General features: G+C 32.7%; 1 protein-coding gene across 1 annotated transcript in view; it reads left to right on the forward strand.

Moving 5' to 3' along the window:
* Positions 1-2538: 2538 nt before the first annotated feature.
* The window catches only part of LOC134839880 (uncharacterized), a 121619-nt gene continuing 109109 nt past the window's right edge, over positions 2539-15048 (forward strand). The window contains exon 1 of the mRNA XM_063855507.1: positions 2539-2851. The gene's annotated coding sequence lies outside the window, so the exon portion shown is untranslated. The remainder of the gene's footprint in view (positions 2852-15048) is intronic.

Raw genomic sequence — 15048 nt, forward strand, 5'->3', positions numbered from 1 at the left:
GATGTTAGCCATGTTTCACCAAACCGAAAAGCGCAGTTGGAGAAGTCATGTTTACCAGTCTAATTATCTGAAAATGTTTTTTAAGATAATTGACATTTTTTGATCTATTGGCATGAAAAATTTTGTAATTTGATAGCAAAGTTGGTTTTTAATACTAAAGTAAAATTTAAAAGAATTTTTTTTTGAGTAGCAATTCGGACCCTTTTGAAGTTTCTTCTGGCTTTGAGAAAAAGTATTCATAAATCATTATGATAGCGCAACAGTGTAAACTGCACTTTATGTTGGCTCGCAGTGTCGTCACTAATATCAGACTACTATGAGAAGTAACATGGATGCTACTTTGAGAAGTATTCGATAAATTGCCTATCAGCGTTTTCATAAGGTATGGAATACCTTTTTATAAGTCAAGTTCAAAAACTTTGATAGTTTTCGTAATGTGCAATTTTCAAATAAACTTAGGATGTGACTTTGATCAGGACATTTATTTTCAGCTGCTTTCTCTTTTTTATCTAATTTTTCTCATGCGGCAAATTTTTAAATTCATCAATTATTTTGATTTTCGAATTATTCTTGGGTGCATTTTTGAGAGGTATCATTTCGATAACTACGACGACATCAGGTTGAAAGAGATCTTAACTTTTATCCACAAGAGTGGTAAAGTCATTGAAAGTCTCCTCTGCAGACTTGTTGTGTGTGCCCGTATTATTTGCGAAATAACAGTTTTCAGTTTTTTGAGCTGTATTTTTCCTAAAAATTTAATCTCTTGTTTGTTTCGCAATAATGTTAGATTACACTGGTCACCACTAAACGGGATTGGGTCAAAATCCCTTACGTTCTCAACAAAATTCCCTGGTGAGATGAAGACGATGGCGACGCTCATTGATCCACTCCACATCCACCTTCATTTCGGTTCAAGTTGGTATAATTCTGAACGTACAAATTAAAAGATAATTTTTTTTAGGCTTTGTCACTAGTCATCGAAAGCATATAAGGGCAGGGGGCTTACGAAGTTGCTATAGAGGAAATGTTAGAATTTTTAGTAGACGTAATGGGGTGATAATTGTATAGATTTTTTCTATTTGAAAAGGTTCTGGCTATTTTTGTAGAAGTTATGCGCGCTGCCAAATCGGTCAAAGTTTCAAAAGTTAGGTTGTCATAAGGAAAGCAACTGTCAAGTTGCTCTCGCGTTATCGCAATGCTGCTTCTCTTTTAGACCAGAGGTAACCCGGTCGCCTTTGTGCCCTTAGATGTGGGTTTCGAGTACAGGCAGGAACTTATTTTTTTCAATATGAAATTGCAAAAAAATGAACTGTCGGGCTTTTGTTTGTCTGCTTATGTTTTTTCGGTTTAATTGCCACGTCGTGGAAACGTGAGGTGCTGTCAGTAATTTGCATCGTAAATGCAAGTGTTTTTGATTTACTTCTGTAATTTGTGAAGCTAATGGCCCTGACGTGTGTTTTCCTTGGTTTTCCTATATAAGCTTTATTCGGAAAAAGCTAATTATCTAAAACGGATTATCTAATACCGTTATTCTAAAGCTAATTATCTAAAACCGAAAAAAGCAGATCGCAAGAGTACCAAAAACATATGAGAAACCTGTTTCTTCAATTTTGATTTCCAACTTGACAAGTGAGTTATCGTGTTCAAGCCCTTATGAGCAGTGGTTTCAAAATTTATTGCGAGGTTGATAAAACCCCCGCCCCCTTCGGCGCGCTACTAGCAATCAGTAAGCCTCATACATAAATTTTTCTATTTTAAAATATCGCCTTGTTTTTTGTGCGCAGTTTGACTGGTTTAAGGGTTGCTCAATCGTGAATGAATATTGTCATCGTTATTGTATAGAATTTGAGGGAACACCTTAGAGCCAAACTCGGCCGTCATTTCAACGAGTCTCTGTTTTGGATCGAGCAGGATATCGCGAGTTTTAGGTTTATTAAATTTTTCATTCAAAACTGCTGATTTGGTGTACCAAAAGCGATTATGCTTTTTTGGAAGATTTCTCTTGTATCATTTGTCTCCATAGTATGAAACCGTAAGAAACAGAAATGACTTGAAGCTTCCTTTTTGTATAATTTTTCAAAATGAATGAATTTGAGTTCAAATTTTTGTTTCAGCTTTACAATGAGGTGTTCAGTGTTATAGGTGGCATTGCGCCTGTCTTCGCTCTTTTTAACGGATGAAGCTTTGAAAATCCATAATAAAAAAGAATTTACGGTTTTTTGTTCTCACTGTTTTTTATAAAGCCCTATTTTTTTTAGCCTTTTCGAAGAGGAAAATTTGTTCTTGTTTTTCCCTTCATTTCATCTCACAATCTCATCCGCTGTTGTGCGAGCATTTTAAATAGATAAATTTTACTTCGAAATTATTTTGAACAAACGGTGCATTTTTCTTTTAATTCACCGTTGTATTTTCTTTTTATCGGAATAGCTGCATTTTGAAAGCTAGATTGATTTTTCAGCTTTAAGGTATGAAGTTCAATAGTACCTTGAACGAGGCCAATTAACGTTTATTTCACTGTAACAAGAAAAAATGTGATAAACGAGGTTCACAGAAAACAAAAGAGTACTTAACATTTTTGTTTTAGTTCACCTCGTTGCTTTACCCGATAATGACTTACTTTGTGTTCTACTCAATAAATTTTAATTTTGTTGCTTCCTGAAAATTTCGCCCCTTTTAATCGATATTTTCAGCCAGCGCAAGAAGATCACCAGCGTCCGTTTCAACTTCGAAGCAGGTTAGATAAGTGGCAAACTAACCCTTTGCTGCTGATTTGACTGCTAATTTTGCCTTAAAAACAGCAGAAGTGAGTTAAGGGGGCCGAATCACGCCACTAGCCCGAATTCTCTCGCTGGTAAGATTTTGCCATTTCTACCGCGCAAAATAGATGTACCATGTGTTTCTATTTGATCGCGTCAATTTTACCGCCGATTAAAACTAGTTTGTTGAACGATGAAAGATAAAACCTATCATTTTAATGGATGCGAAGTATCAAGCATCAAAAAACCGTTTTTTGTCAAAATCAGTTTATTTGAGATATTTCGTCAAAAATCTATTTCAGCTATAAAAAGGGTTGCCGAATAACGAGTCAAGTAAATTCACTTTTGTCGATCTGAAATTTGTTTACAAACTGTGAACTAGTTTTTTCGAGAAATGCTCTATAGTGTCTGGAAATGGAGACTAGATTCATTGTGATAATAGAGATGAAAGTTTCCTGGTTTAATTGTAAATACCATTTCTGCCCAAAAGGTTCCTGATTGTTAGAACTACTCACGGAAGAAGTGGGTTTTTATTTCGATTTGAGGTGCCTTAAAGAACGCTTGTTAAGGGTCAACTGAAGTATCAGTTTCTCGCGATTTCCTCTCAGTCGCGGTTTGGCCTACAAAACCATTTCGAAAAATTTTTGCAGTGTCGAGAAAAACTGGTATGTTTTTTTTTTCAGCTAATTGGCTATCTCTGATGAATAGAATCTGATTTTGATCTCTGATCAAACCAAGCTGTATTTTCTCGAAACTGGGTTTCATAATGGCACAAAGTGTTTTCAATTAGGACGATGAATTTCGAAATTCTAGTAGCCATGCTCTTGTACGAAGCATTGGAGTATATAATTCGGGTATTTTCTATTGAATGTTTTTTGGTTAAAAAATCAAGTTGAGAAATTATATCAGCATCAGCGATGACTCCATACTGCGTAGCGAAATCGGTTTTTTAATCTTACATATTAAATGAAAGTCTTAATGCGCTATGGACGCAACGTTTTAATTTTTCTATCGAGCACAACGTTTACGAATCATTCAAAGCAACCTCGTTGTGTCGAAATATTTCAAAGTTTATATTTCACGAACACGATTAGGTCTACACAATAACTTGAAAAAGTTCAAAGCTTTTTAATTTTATCATTCAAAGATTTATAGCTATAAAGCTTGCTTAGAAAAACTGAAACTGTTCGCGTACCGATTCGGTCCACTAAATAACTTGAAAAATTTCAAAGTTTCATTGCTTGAATAGCTTGCTTAGAAAACTTTTAAGCTTTTCGTACACTGATTCGGTTTATAGATAACTTGAATTATATTAAATTTTCTAGCTGAGAAAGCTTGCTTAGAAGAACTTAATTGTTTCATGAACTGATTCAATCTATGAACTAAATTGAAATATTTCAAAGTTTCGTAGCTTTAAAAGCTTGCTTAGAAAAACTTAAGCTTTTCGCGAACCGATTCAGTCTACACAATAACTTGAAAAAGTTCAAAGTTTCATAAGTTTGACTTTTGTTAGAAAAGTTTAACTTTTGGTAAAACGATTCGGTCTACGAAGCGCTTGGATTTTTTCTCGCGCAGGATAAGCTCGCGCAGAAAAACTTATTTTCGCAAAACGTTTCCTTTTAATAAATAACTTATAAAAATGTCAATTTTATTTATAGCTACAATAGGTTGATTAAGAGAATTTTGAATTTTTTCGAACTGATTCACTCTATTAGCTAGCTCCATTAGCTCGCTTAAAAAAAACTAAATTTTCCTAAAATGTTTTGATCTAAACAACTCGAAATATTTCAATTGTTTATAGCTTCATTAACTTGCTTCAGTAAAACTTGAGTGTTTTTGCCAACCAATTCGCTCCATGAAATTATTTGAAATTTTGAAGTTTGATAGCTTGAACAGCCTGCTTAGAAAAACGTTTTCGACTCCGATTCGCTTCACGAAATTAACTTGAATTATTTAAGGTTTCGTAGCTTGAATAGCTTGCTCAGAGTAGCTTTCATTTTTTCGAGATCTGATTCGTTCTATGATACGTAAAGTTTTCAAACCGATTTACGATCTGGCTCAGCTTGAGATTTCGATGTTTTATAGCTTGATCAGAACAGCAACTATTTTTTGCGAGCTGATTGATTACTGGAGAAAGGCTTGCTAGTTCAAATTAAACAAAGATAGTGTTTGTATTTAAACTAGCGGCAGCTTAGTGTGTCATTGAGAATCTTCTTTTCATTCTAACTCGCAAATAAAAGTTTTCATCAAAATTGTTCACTTATTCGGAAATTTCACTCTAGCGTTGGAAATAGCATAGCATCTGTTCTCTGGTTTATTTGTGGCTAGTGTTTGATCTTCTATCTTCTAAATAATAATAAGTTTTCGTGGCTGAGTGGTTAGTGTGTGATACTGTTAATCTCAAGATCGCAGGTTCGAATCTCAGAGGCAGTTTGCTAATTCGAGGCCTATTTATACTTTTTTTTATTGTACTTTATAAAGATGTTTTTGTCTTGTTATCGCTGTTGTTTTCGAAGCTAAGCTTCGTCTCTTTGTCATATATTTGTGGACCTATTTTTATCGTAATTCAAGCTATTTTTACTGAAATTTGAATTTTTTTGATATGCTTCTGTAATAGTTCAGATAATTGACTTCCAAGGATTTTTGCTTTTTTTGAAAAAAAAAGTGATATATGATTTTAGGACGGTTTTTACACAAGCAATCAGCGTAGTGTATTATTACGAACCTTCTGTTTTTCTAACCTAACTCGCACATAAAAAAAATTTCATTGAAAGTGTGCACTATTTGGAAATACCACTAGCATTGAAAATTGCATATTATCAGTTCTTTTTACTATTTCGAAGCTTATTTCTAATTTTTCTTATTGAATTTTATGGCTGCTTTTTGTCGTGTTCTAGCTAGTGTTTGTGAAGCTTCGCCCTGTATTTGATTTATATTTTCATTTTCCTCTCAGTCAGAAGAAATCCATACAAAGAACCTGTTCTTGATATCTACTCTTCCCGTAATCAAGTAGCTTGAAATCATCATTTTATTTAACCTAACAATTTTAAAAAGATTGATTCCTGTTTTTTTGTACAAGTTTTCTTCACTTAGTATAAGTCTGTCAAATACGCTTTTATAAATCATTGTTATGTTTAAGACGGCTGGCTTGTGCCTATAGTTGTGTAAAAGTATGAAAAAACGCAACTTTTAACAGTAGTTTTTGTACGCCTGAAAATCAATGGCATAATTTTTGCATTGCAAATCATGCAAAGGTCCCTGTTTTTAATTGTTAAGGTCCATTGACTTAGGTGAAGTTTGCACTTATGTGATTTAATGATTTCAAGATTAATTCATCAAACTGAATTAGAAATTGGGCTGAAAATCATGGTTTTTCATTTCGACCACTGAACGCTGCGGGGAACTTCGTCTTCGGATGTGTTTTAGTTTTTTCATGCAAAATCAAATACCACAAAAAAATAACAGTCGATGAACGTAGTTCAGACTCTTATATAGGTCGCGATGATTTTTTTCGTTTTTTATTCAGGAAAAACCTTAAAATTTGTTCAGGTTCGATTTTACATTTTCGCGGTTTGACTTTTGATTTCTTTGCCCTTGCGATAAGCAAGGGTATTGCAATCGGGTACTAGACTTTTTTCCCGTTAACAACTAGGTCCAAAAGATCTGCACTTCTAGAGGATCTTCTCTTCTAGAGGAAGATACCTAATTAGTATTTTTCTCTAGAAGATGCTTAAGTAGTACTTAGTTCAAACACGTTTTAAGGTAGCAATTATCTTTTCAAAAAACTCAATTATTTTTGGTGTTTGTGGTATTCGTCCTAGTTTATGTCTCTTCTTTTTCCGTTTTGTTAAACGCCATTTTTTTATCTGATAAGATTTTACTGGCTTACTTTTTAAAGCATGGTTTTTTTTTACAATTTAAACAGTTTTTACTGTAACTGCAACTTCACAAAGTGTTTTTTTGAATGTTATGAATGTGTTATGAATGTTTTTTTAAAAGTTTTGTTGCTGCTTTGCGAAGCTGTTTTAAATATAAAATCAATTGTCGGTCTGTATTGTGTTGATTCGCCTAATTGTTAACGATAAATTTCATTGAAAGTGTGCACTATTTGGAAATATCACTAGCATTGAAAATTGCATATTATCAGTTCTTTTTACTATTTCGAAGCTTATTTCTAATTTTTCTTAATGAAATTTATGGCTGCTTTTTATCGTGTTCTAGCTAGTGTTTGCGAAGCTCCGCTCTGTATTTGATTCATCTTTTCATTTTCCTCTCAGTCAGAAGAAATCCATACAAAGAACCTGTTCTTGATATCTACTCTTCCCGTAATCAAGTAGCTTGAAATCATCATTTTATTTAACCTAACAATTTTAAAAAGATTGATTCCTGTTTTTTTGTACAAGTTTTCTTCACTTAGTATAAGTCTGTCAAATACGCTTTTATAAATCATTGTTATGTTTAAGACGGCTGGCTTGTGCCTATAGTTGTGTAAAAGTATGAAAAAACGCAACTTTTAACAGTCGTTTTTGTACGCCTGAAAATCAATGGCATAATTTCTGCATTGCAAATCATGCAAAGGTCCCTGATTTTAATTGTAAAGGTCCATTGATTTAGGTGAAGTTTGCACTTAAGTGATTTAATGATTTCAAGATTAATTCATCAAACTGAATTAGAAATTGGGCTGAAAACCATGGTTTTTTATTTCGACCACTGAACGCTGCGGGGAACTTCGTCTTCGGATGTGTTTTAGTTTTTTCATGCAAAATCAAATACCACAAAAAAATAACAGTCGATGAACGTAGTTCAGACTCTTATATAGGTCGCGATGATTTTTTTCGTTTTTTATTCAGGAAAAACCTTAAAATTTGTTCAGGTTCGATTTTACATTTTCGCGGTTTGACTTTTGATTTCTTTGCCCTTGCGATAAGCAAGGGTATTGCAATCGGGTACTAGACTTTTTTCCCGTTAACAACTATGTCCAAAAGATCTGCACTTCTAGAGGATCTTCTCTTCTAGAGGAAGATACCTAATTAGTATTTTTCTCTAGAAGATGCTTAAGTAGTACTTAGTTCAAACACGTTTTAAGGTAGCAATTATCTTTTCAAAAACTCAATTATTTTTGGTGTTTGTGGTATTCGTCCTAGTTTATGTCTCTTCTTTTTCCGTTTTGTTAAACGCCATTTTTTTATCTGATAAGATTTTTACTGGCTTACTTTTTAAAGCATGGTTTTTTTTTACAATTTAAACAGTTTTTACTCTAACTGCAACTTCACAAAGTGTTAAATTTACCCTGTCTGATTTGAGTTTCAAACATTCAAACAGTGTCAGTTTATGTTGTATCGGCTTAGTCATTTTATTTGGCGTCATTTCGAGATCAAATTATAGCCGTTTGGGATAATGTGTTTCAAATCGGATTATTTTTCGTGTTTGTGGTTTCCGTCCTAGTTTCTGTCTCTTCTTTTTCCGTTTTTTTAAACGCCATTTTCTTTTATCTGGTAAGTTTTTTTACTGGTTTACTTTTTAAAGCATGGTTCTTTTTACAATTTAAACAGTTTGTACTTTCACGAAGTTGTAAATTTACCCTGTCTGATTTCGAGTTTTTGTTTTTTCTTTTTTTAGAAATATTCAAACAGTGCAGTTTATGATGTATCGACTTAGTCGTTTTATTTTGCGTAATTTTGAAAGCATTTTTCATGACAACAGTTTTTTTATGGCAACAGATTTTTTATGACAACAGTTTTGTTTTCGGCTCAACAGGTTTCGACCCAAAGTTTGTCTCCTTTGTTGCCGCTCGGTAAATGATTTCCATTTATTAAGTCTAATTTATGAACCTCATCCGATACAAATATGAAGTTTTTGTACTTGTTATTTTTCAACTTTTTCAAGTATTTTTTTTCCAACATAATTTATCAGAAATGTTTTTGTCTTCTGTCTTTTTTTCATTCACTATGTTGTAGCGCAATATATTTTTTGTATATCGCGAGTGTTGCGAAACTCGGCTTCGCCGCTGTGTTTTAAGTTCAGTTCTTTTTCTTTGTTAAAAGGAAAGCAAACTAAACTATCAAACAGCGAAAGTGTTAAGTTCACAAAAAACGCGATCGACTTCTAATTCGAAAATGGAATTTAATTATCGAATTTCCCAGCGAAATAGAAATTTTCCTTTTAATCTAGTTTCCTCAGATAATTGTATCTGCGATAATTTTATCATAAAAGTGTTTATCGTAAACTATTCCAGAAATCAAAGAATCTCAAGTCCATTTATTTTTTCAACGAATATCGAAAGTTGAGATTTTTTCAATGAATAAATCCTTTTTTTCTGTTTTCTTGCGTTCATGACTCTTTTCCAACTGTCTTTTGGCTATGTTTATTCAAATGGGTTAGTGAGAAATCATTTTGAAGCCTTTTGAGCGATTGACATGTAAAAGTTTGGCTATTATTGGTGTTATTATTGCACAAAAAACTAGTTTTCAAAGCTTCCTGTAGTGCTTCTTGCCAATTATTATATTTAAAAAACCAAAAAAAACAAGATGCGAAAGTGTTTAAAAGTTTTTTGAATCTTTGTTTTTGATTTGCATTTTGGGATTAATCTGTAGCTGAACATGACTAATTTGAATGTGATAACGCTTTAGTTTTGTCCCTCTCATCACATCACGACAGAAAGCAACACAATTTTGAATTTTTTGTAGCTTTTCTCTTTAACGTAGTCGAAACATAACGTGCAACCGTTGTTTTTGTTCGCACCCGGCCCTCCCACAACAGGGCCTCCCTATTAGAGTGGTGATTTAAGCAATTTATGCTATTATTGAAATTCAATTTGATTTATTCTTGTAATTTGTGAATTGACCACCCAAGTATTGCCTGCTTCTTTCAAGCTCGATAAGGTTGCACAAAAAACAACGTTTTATTCTAATACTATATAATCTTGCGATCAGCAAGGTTGTTGCAATCTGGTTCTCATCTCGTCTGGACTCATCTCTAGTGGTACCTTGTTTCATAATTAATTCAAATTTCTCAGCGTTTTCAGCCCTTTTGGGCTGGAGGTAAAGAAAACACCATGGACGCAAAGGTTGGAATCTGACCAAGACCTGTTGTTTTCTGAAACGGAAAAAATCTGTTTCAAATAAAAGGGGTCTTCATAGAAAGACCGCCTACATTCCCTTGTGCCTGTTTTTCCCGTAGAGTTTTTTTTACACCTGTCTACACCATTCGAAAAAGTCAGTGGGGGAATATTTGACCCATTTTTTTTCGTTTTCACCAGAGATTTTAGTTTCAACCATAAGATTTTGATTTCCATGGAAAGAACGGGTTCTGGGAAGCTCTTCTGTGTAAGCCCAAATTTTTTAACTCAAAAAGTAATGATCCTGGGAAATGTCAAATATTTGTTTTTTTTACCGTTTTTTTCAAATTTCTCGAATTTTTTCGAAAACTACCATCTAAAATCTGAGGTTTTGATTTCAATTAAGAATACAGGTTGTGGGAAGATCCTTGCTTTTGCGGCTCAGCCGAAACTTTTTAATGAGAAATGATCCTCGATCGTCCTAATTTCTATGATTTTTTGAGCGCTTTTTTTTCTAAATTTTATGAATTTTACCGAAAAATACCCTCTCATATCTGAGATTATGGGTTCAACCCAAAGAACGGATTGGGATAAGCTCGTCTGCATATACGACTACGCCATATTTTACCCAAAAAATTATGGTCCACGGAAAAGTCAAGTTTTTGATTTTTCGAACGTTTTTTGGAGTTAGAGCTGCTGGGTATAAATTCTGTTGTTAACCAGTATTTGTTTTTTTGACGTTTTTTGTGTATGTTAGAGATCTTTTGTGCCGTTGTTTTGCTTCTAATTGCTGCTTCTTCCTTTAAATTTATGAATGTTTTTTTAAAAGTTTTGTTGCTGCTTTGCGAAGCTGTTTTAAATATAAAATCAATTGTCGGTCTGTATTGTTTTGATTCGCTTAATTGTTAACGATAAATTTCATTGAAAGTGTGCACTATTTGGAAATATCACTAGCATTGAAAATTGCATATTATCAGTTCTTTTTACTATTTCGAAGCTTATTTCTAATTTTTCATATTGAAATTTATGGCTGCTTTTTATCGTGTTCTAGCTAGTGTTTGCGAAGCTCCGCCCTGTATTTGATTCATCTTTTCATTTTCCTCTCAGTCAGAAGAAATCCATACAAAGAACCTGTTCTTGATATCTACTCTTCCCGTAATCAAGTAGCTTGAAATCGTCATTTTATTTAACCTAACAATTTTAAAAAGACTGATTCCTGTTTTTGTACAAGTTTCCTTCACTTAGTATAAGTCTGTCAAATACGCTTTTATAAATCATTGTTATGTTTAAGACGGCTGGCTTGTGCCTATAGTTGTGTAAAAGTATGAAAAAACGCAAGTTTTAACAGTCGTTTTCGTACGCCTGAAAATCAATGGCATAATTTTTGCATTGCAAATCATGCAAAGGTCCCTGATTTTAATTGTAAAGGTCCATTGACTTAGGTGAAGTTTGCACTTATGTGATTTAATGATTTCAAGATTAATTCATAAAACTGATATAGAAATTGGGCTGAAAATCATGGTTTTTTATTTCGTTCACTGAACGCTGCGGGGAACTTCGTCTTCGGATGTGTTTTAGTTTTTTCACGCAAAATCAAATACCACAAATAATTAAAAGTCGATGAACGTAGTTCAGACTCTTATATAGGTCGCGATGATTTTTTTCGTTTTTTATTCAAGAAAAACCTTAAAATTTGTTCAGGTTCGATTTTACATTTTCGCGGTTTGACTTTTGATTTCTTTGCCCTTGCGATAAGCAAGGGTATTGCAATCGGGTACTAGACTTTTTTCCCGTTAACAACTATGTCCAAAAGATCTGCACTTCTAGAGGATCTTTTCTTCTAGAGGAAGATACCTAATTAGTATTTTTCTCTAGAAGATGCTTAAGTAGTACTTAGTTCAAACACGTTTCAGGTAGCAATTATCTTTTCAAAAAACTCAATTATTTTTGGTGTTTGTGGTTTTCGTCCTAGTTTCTGTCTCTTGTTTTTCGTTTTGTTAAACGCCATTTTTTTATCTGATAAGATTTTTACTGGCTTACTTTTTAAAGCATGGGTTTTTTTTTACAATTTAAACAGTTTTTACTCTAACTGCAACTTCACAAAGTGTTAAATTTACCCTGTCTGATTTGAGTTTCAAACAATCAAACAGTGTCAGTTTATGTTGTATCGGCTTAGTCATTTTATTTTGCGTCATTTCGAGATCAAATTATAGCCGTTTGGGATAATATGTTTCAAATCGGATTATTTTTCGTGTTTGTGGTTTCCGTTCTAGTTTCTGTCTCTTCTTTTTCCGTTTTTTTAAACGCCATTTTCTTTTATCTGGCAAGTTTTTTCTACTGGTTTACTTTTTAAAGCATGGTTTTTTTACAATTTAAACAGTTTGTAAATTCACGAAGTTGTAAATTTACCCTGTCTGATTTTGAGTTTTTGTTTTTTCTTTTTTAAAATAATCAAACAGTGCAGTTTATGTTGTATCGACTTAGTCATTTTATTTTGCGTAATTTCGAAAGCATTTTTTATGACAACAGTTTTTTATGCCAACAGATTTTTTACGACAACAGTTTTGTTTTCGGCTCAACAGGTTTCGACCCAAAGTTTGTCTCCTTTGTTGCCGCTCGGTAAATGATTTACATTTATTAAGTCTTGTTTATGAACCTCATCCGATACAAATATGAAGTTTTTGTACTTGTTATTTTTCAACTTTTTCAAGTAATTTTTTTCCAACATAATTTATCAGAAATGTTTTTGTCTTTGTCTTTTTTTCATTCACTATGTTGTAGCGCAATATGTTTTTGTATATCGCGAGTGTTGCGAAGCTCGGCTTCGCCGCTGTGTTTTAAGTTAAGTTCATTTTCTTTGTTAAAAGGAAACCAAACTAAACTATCAAACAGCGAAAGTGTAAAGTTCACGAAAAACCCGATCGAATTATCGAATTTCCCAACGAAATAAAATTTTCCTTTTAATCCAGTTTCCACAGATAATTGTATCTGCGATAATTTTATCATAAAAGTGTCCATCGTAAACTGTTCTAGAAATCAAAGAATCTCAAGTCCATTTATTTTTTCAACGAATATCGAAAGTTGAGATTTTTTCAATGAATAAATCCTTTTTTTCTGTTTTCTTGCGTACATTGACTCTTTTCCAACTGTCTTTTGGCTATGTTTTTTCAAATGGGTTAGTGAGAAATCTTTTGGAAAACTTTTGAGCGATTGACATGTAAAAATTTGGCTATTATTGGTGTTATAAATGCACAAAAAAAATAAGTCTTCAGAGCTTCCTGTAGTGCTTCTTGCCAATTATTATATTTAAAAAACCAAAAAAAAAGAAACAAGATGCGAAAGTGTTCAAAAGTTTTTTGAATCTTTGTTTTTGATTTGCATTTTGGGATTAATCTGTAGCTGAACCTGACTAATTTGAATGTGATAACGCTTTTGTTTTGTCCCTCTCATCACATCACGACAGAAAGCAACACAATTTTGAATTTTTTGTAGCTTTTCTCTTTAACGTAGTCGAAACATAACGTGCAACCGTTGTTTTTGTTCGCACCCGGCCCTCCCACAACAGGGCCTCACTATTAGAGTGGTGATTTAAGTAATTTATGCTATTATTGAAATTCAATTTGATTTATTCTTGTAATTTGTAAATTGACCACCCAAGTATTGCCTGCTTCTTTCGAGCTCGATAAGTTTGCACAAAAAACAACGTTTTTTTCTAATACTATATAATCTTGCGATAAGCAAGGTTGTTGCAATCTGGTTCTCATCTCGTCTGGACTCATCTCTAGTGGTACCTTGTTTCATAATTAATTCGATTTTTTAACTTTCAATTTGGTTTCGACGTTTCAGTTCAAAATAAAACCACTGTCAAACGGTTGTCTCCAATTTTTTCTCTTTATCTGGATTTTCTATTTTTTTCTGTCTTTTTTCTGATCCATCTTTATCGATCTTTTTCTTCTATCTTTCGAATTTTTTTTTCGATCCTTCTTATTTGATCTTTTTTCGATCTTTCTTTGTCGATCTTTTTTCTCTTTTTTCCTATCGTTTTTTCGATCCTTCTTTTTCGATATTTTTTTCAATCTTTTTTTTTCAATTTTTTCAATCCTTCTTTTTCGAATTTTTTTCTCTCTTTCTTTTTTTATTTTTCTATCTTTTTTCAATCCTTCTTTTTCGATCTTTTTTTCTATCTTTTTTTTTTCAATCTATTCGATGTTTTTTTCTGTCTTTTTTCGATCCTTCTTTATCGATCTTTTTCTTCTATCTTTTTTTCTAATTTTTTTTTTGCTCCTTCTTATTCGATCTTTTTTTCTATCTTTTTTCTATTTTTCTTCTTTTAAAATTGTTTTCTATCTTTTTTCAATCCTTTTTTTTCGATCCTTCTTTTTCGATCTTTTTTTTTCATCTTTCTTTTTCGATCTTTTTTCTCTTTTTTTCCTATCTTTTTTTATCTTTTTTTCTGTTTTTTTTTTTTCGATTCTCCTTTTTCTTAAATTTCTTCAATCCTTTTTCGATTTCTTCTTCAATCCTTCTTTTCGATCTTTTTTCTATTTTTGTAATATCTTTTTGTTTCTAAATTAAAACTTAAATTTTCAAATACCTGATGTAATTTTTGTTTTCAAAATTTGAAACACCTTACCCTTTAGTTGGGTGATTTCAGGGTACTCTCAGGGGTTGCGAATCTTGCCTACAAATTTGAATGCTCAACTTCTTGTAGTTTTCGAGATATGACTTTTGTTGTGATTTTTCGAATAAATTTCAGAAAAGTTAACGAATTTTTTTCTTAAAAATTTAAAATTCCTAACCATGTAATTGGGTGAGTCAGAGTACACTAAAAGTCTGCAGATCTGGTTTCCACTATATGCGGTTTTTCCTGAGTTGTCAAAAGTTCGAAGCACCGGTGGTGCGTTACACGCTAGTCTATTTTAAAATCAGTATATGCATTGGGGTTTCTTAAGCAGGTGCACAGAAAAAGGAGTTTGTTAAGCAGATCGCAGATTTAAACACAGTCGGAACATGACTTGAACTCTCTACCTAATTGATTGATGCCTGCTTTACCTGTAGACTAAATGCTTAAGTCAATTTGATGTTTATAAGAGGTAATATAACAATTTAATCATTTTTAAAAATCATTTTTTTGAGTATTTGATGGAGAAATAAATGGCAGCATCATCAATCAACAGGGCCAGCTTTTTTCTAGATTTTCGGATTTGAAGATTTCGGTGTCAGAACAAAAGATGC

The sequence above is a fragment of the Symsagittifera roscoffensis genome, chromosome 2, assembly GCF_963678635.1.
Source record: "Symsagittifera roscoffensis chromosome 2, txSymRosc1.1, whole genome shotgun sequence".
NCBI classification, from domain to species: domain Eukaryota; kingdom Metazoa; phylum Xenacoelomorpha; order Acoela; family Convolutidae; genus Symsagittifera; species Symsagittifera roscoffensis.